This window comes from Bufo bufo, chromosome 8, assembly GCF_905171765.1.
Source record: "Bufo bufo chromosome 8, aBufBuf1.1, whole genome shotgun sequence".
In the NCBI taxonomy this organism is placed as follows: domain Eukaryota; kingdom Metazoa; phylum Chordata; class Amphibia; order Anura; family Bufonidae; genus Bufo; species Bufo bufo.
The window spans coordinates 48941120-48955202 of NC_053396.1; positions in this window are offsets into that span (position 1 = coordinate 48941120).

Sequence of the window (14083 nt, forward strand, 5' to 3'; positions counted from 1 at the left end):
TGCCATTGCTATATACCTTCTTCCACCAAATACTGATTGAGGGCTGCGATACACCTGCTTCCACTAAATACTGATTGAGGGGTGCCATATACCTGTTTCTGCCAAATACTGATTGAGGGGTGCTATATACCTTCTTCCACAAAATACTGATTGAGGGGTGCTATTGCTATATACCTTCTTCCACCAAATACTGATTGAGGAGTGCAATATGCCTTTTTCCGCCAAATACTGATTGAGAGGTGCTATATACCTGTTTCCGCCAAATACTGATTGAGGGGTGCTATATACCTTTTTCCGCCAAAACACTGATAGAGGGGTGCCATATACCTTCTTCCACCAAATACTGATTGAGGGGTGCTATTGCTTTACACCTTCTTCTACAAAATTCTGATTGAGGGCTGCGATACACCTGCTTCCACAAAATACTGATTGAGGGGTGCTATATACCTGTTTCTGCCAAATACTGATTGAGGGGTGCTATATACCTGTTTCCGCCAAATACTAATTGAGGGGTGCCATATACCGTCTTTCAGAAAATACTGATCGAGGGATTCTCTTGCTATTTCCTTCTTCCACCAAATACTGATTGAGGGGTGCTATATTCCTTCTTCCACAAAATACTGATTAAGGGGTGCTATTGCTATATACCTTCTTCCACCAAATACTCATTGAAGGCTGCGATACACCTGCTTCCACAAAATACTGATTGAGGGGTGCTATATACCTGTTTATGCCAAATACTGATTGAGGGGTGCTATATACCTTTTTCCACAAAATCCTGATTGAGGGGTGCTATATACCTGTTTCCGCCAAATACTGATTGATGGGTGCTATATACCTTCTTCCACAAAATACTGATTGAGGGGTGCTATTGCTATATACCTTCTTCCACCAAATACTGATTGAGGGCTGCAATACACCTGCTTCCACAAAATACAGATTGAGGGGTGCCATATAACTGTTTCCACCAAATACTGATTGAGGGGTGCCATATACCTTCTTCCAGAAAATACTGATCGAGGGGTGCTATTGCTATATACCTTCTTCCACCAAATACTGATTAAAGGCTGCGATACACCTGCTTCCACAAAATACTGATTGAGGGGTGCCATATACCTGTTTCCGCCAAATACTGATTGAGGGGTGCTATATACCTTCTTCCACAAAATACTGATTGAGGGGTGCAATATGCCTGTTTCCGCCAAATACTGAATGAGGGGTGCTATATACCTTTTTCCGCCAAACACTGATTGAGGGGTGCCATATACTTTCTTCCACAAAATACTGATTGAGGGGTGATATTGCTATACACCTTCTTCCACCAAATTCTGATTGAGGGCTGTGATACACCTGCTTCCACTAAATTCTGATTTAGGGGTGCCATATACCTGTTTCTGTCAAATACTGATTGACGGGTGCTATATAACTTCTTCCACAAATACTGATTGAGGGGTGCTATATACCTTCTGCAAAATACTGATTGAGGGGTGATATTGCTATATACCTTCTTCCACCAAATACTGATTGAAGGCTGCGATACACCTGCTTCCACAAAATACTGATTGCGGGGTTCTATATACCTGTTTATGCCAAATACTGATTGAGGGGTGCTATATACCTTTTTCCACAAAATCCTGATTGAGGGGTGCTATATACCTTTTTCCGCCAAAAACTGATTGATGGGTGCTATATACCTTCTTTGACAAAATACTGATTGAGGGGTGCTATTGCTATATTCCTTCTTCCATCAAATACTGATTGAGGGGTGCTATTGCTATATACCTTCTTCCACCAAATACTGATGGAGGGGTGCTATTGCTATATACCTTCTTCCACAAAATACTGATTAAGGGGTGCAATATACCTGTTTCCGCCAAATACTGATTGAGGGGTGCTATATACCTTTTTCTGCCAAATACTAATTGAGGGATGCTATATACCTGTTTCCGCCAAACACTGATTTAGGGGTGCCATATACCTTCTTCCACAAAATTCTGATTGAGCGGTGCTATTGCTATATACCTTCTTCCACCAAATTCTGATTGAGGGCTGCGATACACCTGCTTCCGCAAAATACTGATTGAGGGGTGCCATATACTACCTTCCACTAAATTCTGATTGAGGGGTACCATTGCTATATACCTTCTTCCACCAAATACTGATTGAGGGCTGCGATACACCTGCTTCCACAAAATACTGATTGAGGGGTGCCATGTACCTGTTTCCGCCAAATACTGATTGAGGGGTGCTATATACCTTCTTCCACAAAATCCTGATTGAGGGGTGCTATATACCTTCTGAAAAATACTGATTGAGGGGTACAATTGCTATATACCTTCTTCCACCAAATACTGATACTGATTGAGGGCTGGGATACACCTGCTTCCACAAAATTATGATTGAGGGGTGCCATATATCTGTTTCCGCCAAATACTGATTAAGGGGTGCTATTATATACCTTCTTTTAGAAAATACTGATTGAGGGGTGCTATTGCTATATACCTTCTTCCACCAAATTCTGATTGAGGGGTGCTATATACTGGTTTCCGCCAAATACTGATTGAGGGGTGCCATATACCTTCTTCCGGAAAATACTGATCAAGGGATGCTATTGCTATATATCTTATTCCACCAATTACTGATTGAGGGGTGCTATATTCCTCCTTCCACAAAATACTGATTGAGGGGTGCTATTGCTATATCTTCTTCCACCAAATACTGATTGAGGGGTGCCATATACCTGTTTACGTCAAATATTGATTGAGGGGTGCTATATACCTGTTTCCACAAAATACTGATTGAGGGGTGCTATATAGCTTCTATCACCAAATACTGATTGAGAGCTGCAGTACACTTGCTTCCATAAAATACTGATTGAGTGGTGCCATATACTACCTTCCACTAAATTCTGATTGAGGGGTACCATTGCTATATACCTTCTTCCACCAAATACTGATTGAGGGCTGTGATACAGCTGCTTCCACTAAATACTGATTGAGGGGTGCTATATACCTTCTTCCACAAAATCCTGATTGAGGGGTGCTATTGCTATATACCTTCTTCCACCAAATACTGATTGAGGGCTGGGATACACCTGCTATCACAAAATACTGATTGAGGGGTGCTATATACCTGTTTCCACCAAATACTGATTGAGGGCTTGGATACACCTGCTTCCACAAAATTCTGATTGAGGGGTGCTATATACCTGTTTCCGCCAAATACTGATTAATGGGTGCCATATACCTTCTTCCACAAAATACTGATTGAGGGGTGCTATTGCTATATACCTTCTTTCACAAAATACTGATTGAGTGGTGCCATATATCTGTTTCCGCCAAATACTGATTGAGGGGTGCTATATACCTTCTTTTCGAAAATACTGATTGAGGGGTGCTATTGCTATATACCTTCTTCCACCAAATACTGATTGAGGGCTGGGATACACCTGTTTTCGCCAAATACTGATTGAGGGGTGCTATATACCTGTTTCCGCCAAATACTGATTGAGGGGTGCCATATACCTTCTTCTGGAAAATACTGATCGAGGGATGCTATTGCTATATATCTTATTCCACCAAATACTTAATGAGGGGTGCTATATTTCTTCTTCCACAAAATACTGATTGAGGGGTACTATTGCTATATACCTTCTTCCACCAAATACTGATTGAGGGGTGCCATATTCCTGTTTATGTCAAATACTGATTGAGGGGTGCTATATACCTTCTTCCACAAAATCCTGATTGAGGGGTGCTATATACCTGTTTCCGCCAAATACTGATTGATGGGTGCTATATACCTTCTTTGACAAAATACTGATTGAGGGGTGCTATTGCTATATACCTTCTTCCACCAAATACTGATTGAGGGCTGCAATACACCTGCTTCCACAAAATACTGATTGAGGGGTGCCATATACCTGTTTCCGACAAATTCTGATTGAGGGGTGCTATGTACCTTATTCCAGAAAATAGTGATCGAGGGGTGCTTTTGCTATATACCTTCTTCCACCAAATACTGATTGAGGTGTGCTATATACCTGTTTCTGTCAATACTGATTGACGGGTGCTATATAACTTCTTCCACCAAATACTGATTGAGGGCTGCAATACACCTGCTTCCATAAAATATTGATTGAGGGGTGCCACATACTACCTTCCACTAAATTCTGATTGAGGGCTGCGATACACCTGCTTCCACTAAATACTGATTGAGGGGTGCCATATACCTGTTTCTGCCAAATTCTTATTGAGGGGTGCTATATACCTTCTTCCACAAAATACTGATTGAGGGGTGCTATTGCTATATACCTTCTTCCACCAAATACTGATTAAGGGGTGCAATATGCCTTTTTCCACCAAATACTGATTGAGAGGTGCTATATACCTGTTTCCGCCAAATACTGATTGAGGGGTGCTACATACCTTTTTCCGCCAAACACTGATAGAGGGGTGCCATATACCTTCTTCCACCAAATACTGATTGAGGGGTGCTATTGCTATACACCTTCTTCCACCAAATTCTGATTGAGGGCTGCGATACACCTGCTTCCACAAAATACTGATTGAGGGGTGCTATATACCTGTGTCCGCCAAATACTGATTGAGGGGTGCTATATACCTGTTTCCGCCAAATACTAATTGAGGGGTGCCATATACCTTCTTTCAGAAAATACTGATCGAGGGATTCTCTTGATATTTCCTTCTTCCACCAAATACTGATTGAGGGGTGCTATATACCTTTTTCCGCCAAATACTGATTAATGGGTGCCATATACCTTCTTCCACAAAATACTGATTGAGGGGTGCTATTGCTATATACCTTCTTCCACAAAATACTGATTGAGTGGTGCCATATATCTGTTTCCGCCAAATACTGATTGAGGGGTGCTATATACCTTCTTTTCAAAAATACTGATTGAGGGGTGCTATTGCTATATACCTTCTTTAACCAAATACTGATTGAGGGCTGGGATACACTTGTTTCCGCCAAATACTGATTGAGGGGTGCTATATACCTGTTTCCGCCAAATACTGATTGAGGGTTGCCATATACCTTCTTCCGGAAAATACTGATCGAGGGATGCTATTGCTATATATCTTATTCCACCAAATACTGAATGAGGGGTGCTATATTTCTTCTTCCACAAAATACTGATTGAGGGGTGATATTGCTATATACCTTCTTCCACCAAATACTGATTGAGGGGTGCCATATTCCTGTTTACGTCAAATACTGATTGAGGGGTGCTATATACCTTCTTCCACAAAATCCTGATTGAGGGGTGCTATATATCTGTTTCCGCCAAATACTGATTGACGGGTGCTATATAACTTCTTCCACAAAATACTGATTGAGGGGTGCTATTGCTATATACCTTCTTCCACCAAATACTGATTGAGGTGTGCTATATACCTGTTTCTGTCAAATACTGATTGACGGGTGCTATATAACTTCTTCCACAAAATACTGATTGAGGGGTGCTATATACCTGTTTCCGCCAAATACTGATTGATGGCTGCTATATACCTTCTTTGAAAAAATACTGATTGAGGGGTGCTATTGCCATATACCTTCTTCCACCAAATACTGATTGAGTGCTGCAATACACTTGCTTCCACAAAATACTGATTGAGGGGTGCCATATACCTGTTTCCGACAAATTCTGATTGATGGGTGCTATATACCTTATTCCAGAAAATCCTGATTGAGGGGTGCTATTGCTATATACCTTCTTCCACCAAATACTGATTGAGGTGTGCTATATACCTGTTTCTGTCAAATACTGATTGACGGGTGCTATATAACTTCTTCCACAAATACTGATTGAGGGGTGCTATATACCTTCTACAAAATACTGATTGAGGGGTGCTATTGCTATATACCTTTTTCCACCAAATACTGATACTGATTGAGGGCTGGGATACACCTGCTTCCACAAAATTATGATTGAGGGGTGCCATATATCTGTTTCTGCCAAATACTGATTGAGGGGTGCTATATACCTTCTTTTAGAAAATACTGATTGAGGGGTGCTATTGCTATATACCTTCTTCCACCAAATTCTGATTGAGGGGTGCTATATACCGGTTTCCGCCAAATACTGATTGAGGGGTGCCATATACCTTCTTCCGTAAAATACTGATCAAGGGATGCTATTGCTATATATCTTATTCCACCAAATACTGATTGAGAGGTGCTATATTCCTCCTTCCACAAAATACTGATTGAGGGGTGCTATTGCTATATACCTTCTTCCACCAAATACTGATTGAGGGGTGCCATATACCTGTTTACGTCAAATACTGATTGAGGGGTGCTATATACCTGTTTCCACAAAATACTGATTGAGGGGTGCTATATAACTTCTATCACCAAATACTCATTGAGGGCTGCAATACACTTGCTTCCATAAAATACTGATTGAGGGGTGCCATATACTACCTTCCACTAAATTCTGATTGAGTGGTACCATTGCTATATACCTTCTTCCACCAAATACTGATTGAGGGCTGCGATACACCTGCTTCCACTAAATACTGATTGAGGGGTGCTATATACCTTCTTCCACAAAATCCTGATTGAGTGGTGCTTTTGCTATATACCTTCTTCCACCAAATACTGATTGAGGGCTGGGATACACCTGCTTCCCCAAAATACTAATTGAGTGGTGCTATATACCTGTTTCCACCAAATACTGATTGAGGGCTGGGATACACCTGCTTCCACAAAATTCTGATTAAGGGGTGCAATATACCTGTTTCCGCCAAATACTGATTAATGGGTGCCATATACCTTCTTCCACAAAATACTGATTGAGGGGTGCTATTGCTATATACCTTCTTCCACAAAATACTGATTGAGGGGTGCCATATATCTGTTTCTGCCAAATACTGATTGAGGGGTGCTATATACCTTCTTTTCGAAAATACTGATTGAGGGGTGCTATTGCTATATACCTTCTTCCACCAAATACTGATTGAGGGCTGGGATACACCTGTTTCCGCCAAATACTGATTGATGGGTGCTATATACCTGTTTCCGCCAAATACTGATTGAGGGGTGCCATATACCTTCTTCCGGAAAATATTGATCGAGGGATGCTATTGCTATATATCTTATTCCACCAAATACTGATTGAGGGGTGCTATATTTCTTCTTCCACAAAATACTGATTGAGGGGTGCTATTGCTATATACCTTCTTCCACCAAATAGTGATTGAGGGGTGCCATATTCATGTTTACGTCAAATACTGATTGAGGGGTGCTATATACCTTCTTCCACAAAATCCTGATTGAGGGGTGCTATATACCTGTTTCCGCCAAATACTGATTGATGGGTGCTATATACCTTCTTTGACAAAATACTGATTGAGGGGTGCTATTGCTATATACCTTCTTCCACCAAATACTGATTGAGGGCTGCAATACACCTGCTTCCACAAAATACTGATTGAGGGGTGCCATATACCTGTTTCCGACAAATTCTGATTGAGGGGTGCTATGTACCTTATTCCAGAAAATACTGATCGAGGGGTGCTAGTGCTATATACCTTCTTCCACCAAATACTGATTGAGGTGTGCTATATACCTGTTTCTGTCAAATACTGATTGACGGGTGCTATAAAACTTCTTTGACAAAATACTGATTGAGGGGTGCTATTGCTATATACCTTCTTCCACCAAATACTGATTGAGGGGTGCTATTGCTATATACCTTCTTCCACCAAATACTGATTAAGGGGTGCAATATACCTGTTCCCGCCAAATACTGATTGAGGGGTGCTATATACCTTTTTCCGCCAAATACTGATTGAGGGATGCTATATACCTGTTTCCGCCAAACACTGATTCAGGGGTGCCATATACCTTCGTCCACAAAATTCTGATTGAGCGGTGCTATTGCTATATACCTTCTTCCACCAAATTCTGATTGAGGGCTGCGATACGCCTGCTTCCACAAAATACTGATTAAGGGGTGCTATTGCTATATACCTTCCACCAAATACTGATTGAGGTCTGCTATATTTCTTCTTCCACAAAAAACTGATTGAGGGGTGCTATTGCTATATACCTTCCACCAAATACTGATTGAGGGCTGCGATACACCTGCTTCCACAAAATACTGATTGAGGGGTGCCATGTACCTGTTTCCGCCAAATACTGATTGAGGGGTGCTATATACCTTCTTCCACAAAATCCTGATTGAGGGGTGCTATATACCTTCTGCAAAATACTGATTGAGGGGTACTATTGCTATATACCTTCTTTCACCAAATACTGATTGAGGTGTGCTATATACCTGTTTCTGTCAAATACTGATTGACGGGTGCTATATAACTTCTTCCACAAAATACTGATTGAGGGGTGCTATATACCTGTTTCCGCCAAATACTGATTGATGGCTGCTATATACCTTCTTTGACAAAATACTGATTAAGGGGTGCTATTGCTATATACCTTCTTCCACCAAATACTGATTGAGTGCTGCAATACACCTGCTTCCACAAAATACTGATTGAGGGGGGCCATTTACCTGTTTCCGACAAATTCTGATTGAGGGGTGCTATATACCTTATTCCAGAAAATACTGATTGAGGGGTGCTATTGCTAAATACCTTCTTCCACCAAATACTGATTGAGGTGTGCTATATACCTGTTTCTGTCAAATACTGATTGACGGGTGCTATATAACTTCTTCCACCAAATACTGATTGAGGGCTGCAATACACCTGCTGCCATAAAATATTGATTGATGGGTGCCATATACTACCTTCCACTAAATTCTGATTGAGGGCTGCGATACACCTGCTTCCACTAAATACTGATTGAGGGGTGCCATATACCTGTTTCTGCCAAATTCTTATTGAGGGGTGCTATATACCTTCTTCCACAAAATACTGATTGAGGGGTGCTATTGCTATATACCTTCTTCCACCAAATACTGATTAAGGGGTGCAATATGCCTTTTTCCGCCAAATACTGATTGAGAGGTGCTATATACCTTTTTCCGCCACTGATAGAGGGGTGCCATATACCTTCTTCCACCAAATACTGATTGAGGGGTGCTATTGCTATACACCTTCTTCCACCAAATTCTGATTGAGGGCTGCGATACACCTGCTTCCACAAAATACTGATTGAGGGGTGCTATATACCTGTTTCCGCCAAATACTGATTGAGGGGTGCTATATACCTGTTTCCGCCAAATACTAATTGAGGGGTGCCATCTTTCAGAAAATACTGATCGAGGGATTCTCTTGCTATTTCCTTCTTCCACCAAATACTGATTGAGGGGTGCTATATTCCTTCTTCCACAAAATACTGATTAAGGGGTGCTATTGCTATATACCTTCTTCCACCAAATACAGATTGAAGGCTGCGATACACCTGCTTCCACAAAATACTGATTGAGGGGTGCCATATACCTGTTTATGCCAAATACTGATTGAGGTATGCTATATACCTTTTTCCACAAAATCCTGATTGAGGGGTGCTATATATAATGTTTCCACCAAATACTGATTGATGGGTGCTATATACTTTCTTCCACAAAATACTGATTGAGGGGTGCTATTGCTATATACCTTCTTCCACCAAATACTGATTGAGGGCTACAATACACCTGCTTCCACAAAATACTGATTGAGGGGTGCCATATACCTGTTTCCACCAAATACTGATTGAGGGGTGCCATATACCTTCTTCCAGAAAATACTGATCGAGGGGTGCTATTGCTATATACCTTCTTCCAACAAATACTGATTGAGGGCTGCGATACACCTGCTTCCACAAAATACTGATTGAGGGGTGCCATATACCTGTTTCCGCCAAATACTGATTGAGGGGTGCTATATACCTTCTTCCACAAAATACTGATTGAGGGGTGCAATATGCCTGTTTCCGCCAAATACTGATTGAGAGGTGCTATATACCTGTTTCCGCCAAATACTGAATGAGGGGTGCTATATACCTTTTTCCGCCAAACACTGATTGAGGGGTGCCATATACCTTCTTCCACAAAATACTGATTGAGGGGTGATATTGCTATACACCTTCTTCCACCAAATTCTGATTGAGGGCTGTGATACACCTACTTCCACAAAATACTGATTTAGGGGTGCCATATACCTGTTTCCGTCCAATACTGATTGACGGGTGCTATATACCTTCTTCCACAAAATACTGATTGAGGGGTGCTATATTTCTTTTTCCACAAAATACTGATTAAGGGGTGATATTGCTATATACCTTCTTCCACCAAATACTGATTGAAGGCTGCGATACACCTGCTTCCACAAAATACTGATTGAGGGGTGCCATATAACTGTTTATGCCAAATACTGATTGAGGGGTGCTATATACCTTTTTCCACAAAATCCTGATTGAGGGGTGCTATATACCTGTTTCCGCCAAAAACTGATTGATGGGTGCTATATACCTTCTTCCACAAAATACTGCTTGAGGGGTGCTATTTCTATATACCTTCTTTCACAAAATACTGATTGAGCGCTGCAATATACCTGCTTTCACAAAATGCTGATTGAAGGGTGCCATATACCTGTTTCCTCCAAATACTGATTGAGGGGTGCTATATAACTTCTTCCACAAAATCCTGATTGAGGTGTGCTATATACCTGTTTCCGTCAAATACTGATTGACGGGTGCTATATACCTCCTTCCACAAAATACTGATTGAGGGGTGCTATATACCTTCTTCCACCAAATACTGATTGAGGGCTGCAATACACCTGCTTCCACAAAATACTGATTGAGGGTTGCTTTATACCTTCTTCCACAAAATTCTGATTAAGGGGTGCTATTGCTATATACCTTCTACCACCAAATACTGATTGAGGGCTGGGATACACCTGCTTCCACAAAATTCTGATTGAGGGGTGCCATATACCTGTTTCCGACAAATACTGATTGAAGGGTACTATATACCTTCTTCCACAAAATACTGATTGAGGTGTGCTATATTCCTTCTTTCACAAAATACTGATTGAGGGTTTGCTATTGCTATATACCTTCTTCCACCAAATAGTGATTGAGGGCTGCGATACACCTGCTTCCACAAAATACTGATTGAGGGGTGCCATATATCTTTTTCCGCCAAATACTGATTGAGGGGTGCTATATACCTTCTTCCACAAAATACTGATTGAGGGGTGCAATATGCCTGTTTCCGCCAAATACTGAATGAGGGGTGCTATATACCTTTTTCAGCCAAACACTGATTGAGGGGTGCTATATACCTTCTTCCACAAAATCCTGATTGAGGGGTGCTATATACCTGTTTCCTCCAAATACTGATTGACGGGTGCCATATACTACCTTCCATTAAATTCTGATTGAGGTTTGCTATTGCTATATGCCTTCTTCCACCAAATACTGATTGAGTGCTGTGATACACCTGCTTCCACAAAATACTGATTGAGGGTTGCCATATACCTTTCTCTGCCAAATACTGATTAAGGGGTGCCATATGCCTTCTTCCGGAAAATACTGATCGAGGGATGCTATTGCTATATATCTTATTCCACCAAATACTGATTGAGGGGTGCTATATTTCTTCTTCCACAAAATACTGATTGAGGGGTGCTATTGCTATATACCTCCTTCCACCAAATACTGATTGAGGGCTGCAATACACCTGCTTCCACAAAATACTGATTGAGGGGTGCCATATACCTGTTTCCGACAAATTCTGATTGAGGGGTGTTATGTACCTTATTCCAGAAAATAGTGATCGAGGGGTGCTATTGCTATATACCTTCTTCCACCAAATACTGATTGAGGTGTGCTATATACCTATTTCTGTCAAATACTGATTGACGGGTGCTATATAACTTCTTCCACCAAATACTGATTGAGGGCTGCAATACACCTGCTTCCATAAAATACTGATTGAGGGGTGCCATTGCTATATACCTTCTTCCACCAAATACTGATTGAGGGCTGCGATACACCTGCTTCCACTAAATACTGATTGAGGGGTGCCATATACCTGTTTCTGCCAAATACTGATTGAGGGGTGCTATATACCTTCTTCCACAAAATACTGATTGAGGGGTGCTATTGCTATATACCTTCTTCCACCAAATACTGATTGAGGAGTGCAATATGCCTTTTTCCGCCAAATACTGATTGAGAGGTGCTATATACCTGTTTCCGCCAAATACTGATTGAGGGGTGCTATATACCTTTTTCCGCCAAAACACTGATAGAGGGGTGCCATATACCTTCTTCCACCAAATACTGATTGAGGGGTGCTATTGCTTTACACCTTCTTCTACAAAATTCTGATTGAGGGCTGCGATACACCTGCTTCCACAAAATACTGATTGAGGGGTGCTATATACCTGTTTCCGCCAAATACTGATTGAGGGGTGCTATATACCTGTTTCCGCCAAATACTAATTGAGGGGTGCCATATACCGTCTTTCAGAAAATACTGATCGAGGGATTCTCTTGCTATTTCCTTCTTCCACCAAATACTGATTGAGGGGTGCTATATTCCTTCTTCCACAAAATACTGATTAAGGGGTGCTATTGCTATATACCTTCTTCCACCAAATACTCATTGAAGGCTGCGATACACCTGCTTCCACAAAATACTGATTGAGGGGTGCTATATACCTGTTTATGCCAAATACTGATTGAGGGGTGCTATATACCTTTTTCCACAAAATCCTGATTGAGGGGTGCTATATACCTGTTTCCGCCAAATACTGATTGATGGGTGCTATATACCTTCTTCCACAAAATACTGATTGAGGGGTGCTATTGCTATATACCTTCTTCCACCAAATACTGATTGAGGGCTGCAATACACCTGCTTCCACAAAATACAGATTGAGGGGTGCCATATAACTGTTTCCACCAAATACTGATTGAGGGGTGCCATATACCTTCTTCCAGAAAATACTGATCGAGGGGTGCTATTGCTATATACCTTCTTCCACCAAATACTGATTAAAGGCTGCGATACACCTGCTTCCACAAAATACTGATTGAGGGGTGCCATATACCTGTTTCCGCCAAATACTGATTGAGGGGTGCTATATACCTTCTTCCACAAAATACTGATTGAGGGGTGCAATATGCCTGTTTCCGCCAAATACTGAATGAGGGGTGCTATATACCTTTTTCCGCCAAACACTGATTGAGGGGTGCCATATACTTTCTTCCACAAAATACTGATTGAGGGGTGATATTGCTATACACCTTCTTCCACCAAATTCTGATTGAGGGCTGTGATACACCTGCTTCCACTAAATTCTGATTTAGGGGTGCCATATACCTGTTTCTGTCAAATACTGATTGACGGGTGCTATATAACTTCTTCCACAAATACTGATTGAGGGGTGCTATATACCTTCTGCAAAATACTGATTGAGGGGTGATATTGCTATATACCTTCTTCCACCAAATACTGATTGAAGGCTGCGATACACCTGCTTCCACAAAATACTGATTGCGGGGTTCTATATACCTGTTTATGCCAAATACTGATTGAGGGGTGCTATATACCTTTTTCCACAAAATCCTGATTGAGGGGTGCTATATACCTGTTTCCGCCAAAAACTGATTGATGGGTGCTATATACCTTTTTCCACCAAATACTGATTGAAGGCTGCGATACACCTGCTTCCACAAAATACTGATTGCGGGGTTCTATATACCTGTTTATGCCAAATACTGATTGAGAGGTGCTATATACCTTTTTCCACAAAATCCTGATTGAGGGGTGCTATATACCTGTTTCCGCCAAAAACTGATTGATGGGTGCTATATACCTTCTTCCACAAAATACTGATTGAGGGGTGCTATTGCTATATACCTTTTTTCACAAAATACTGATTGAGCGCTGCAATATACCTGCTTTCACAAAATGCTGATTGAGGGGTGCCATATACCTGTTTCCTCCAAATACTGATTGAGGGGTGCTATATACCTTCTTCCACAAAATCCTGATTGAGGTGTGCTATATACCTGTTTCCGTCAAATACAGATTGACGGGTGCTATATACCTTCTTCCACAAAATACTGATTGAGGGGTGCTATATACCTTCTT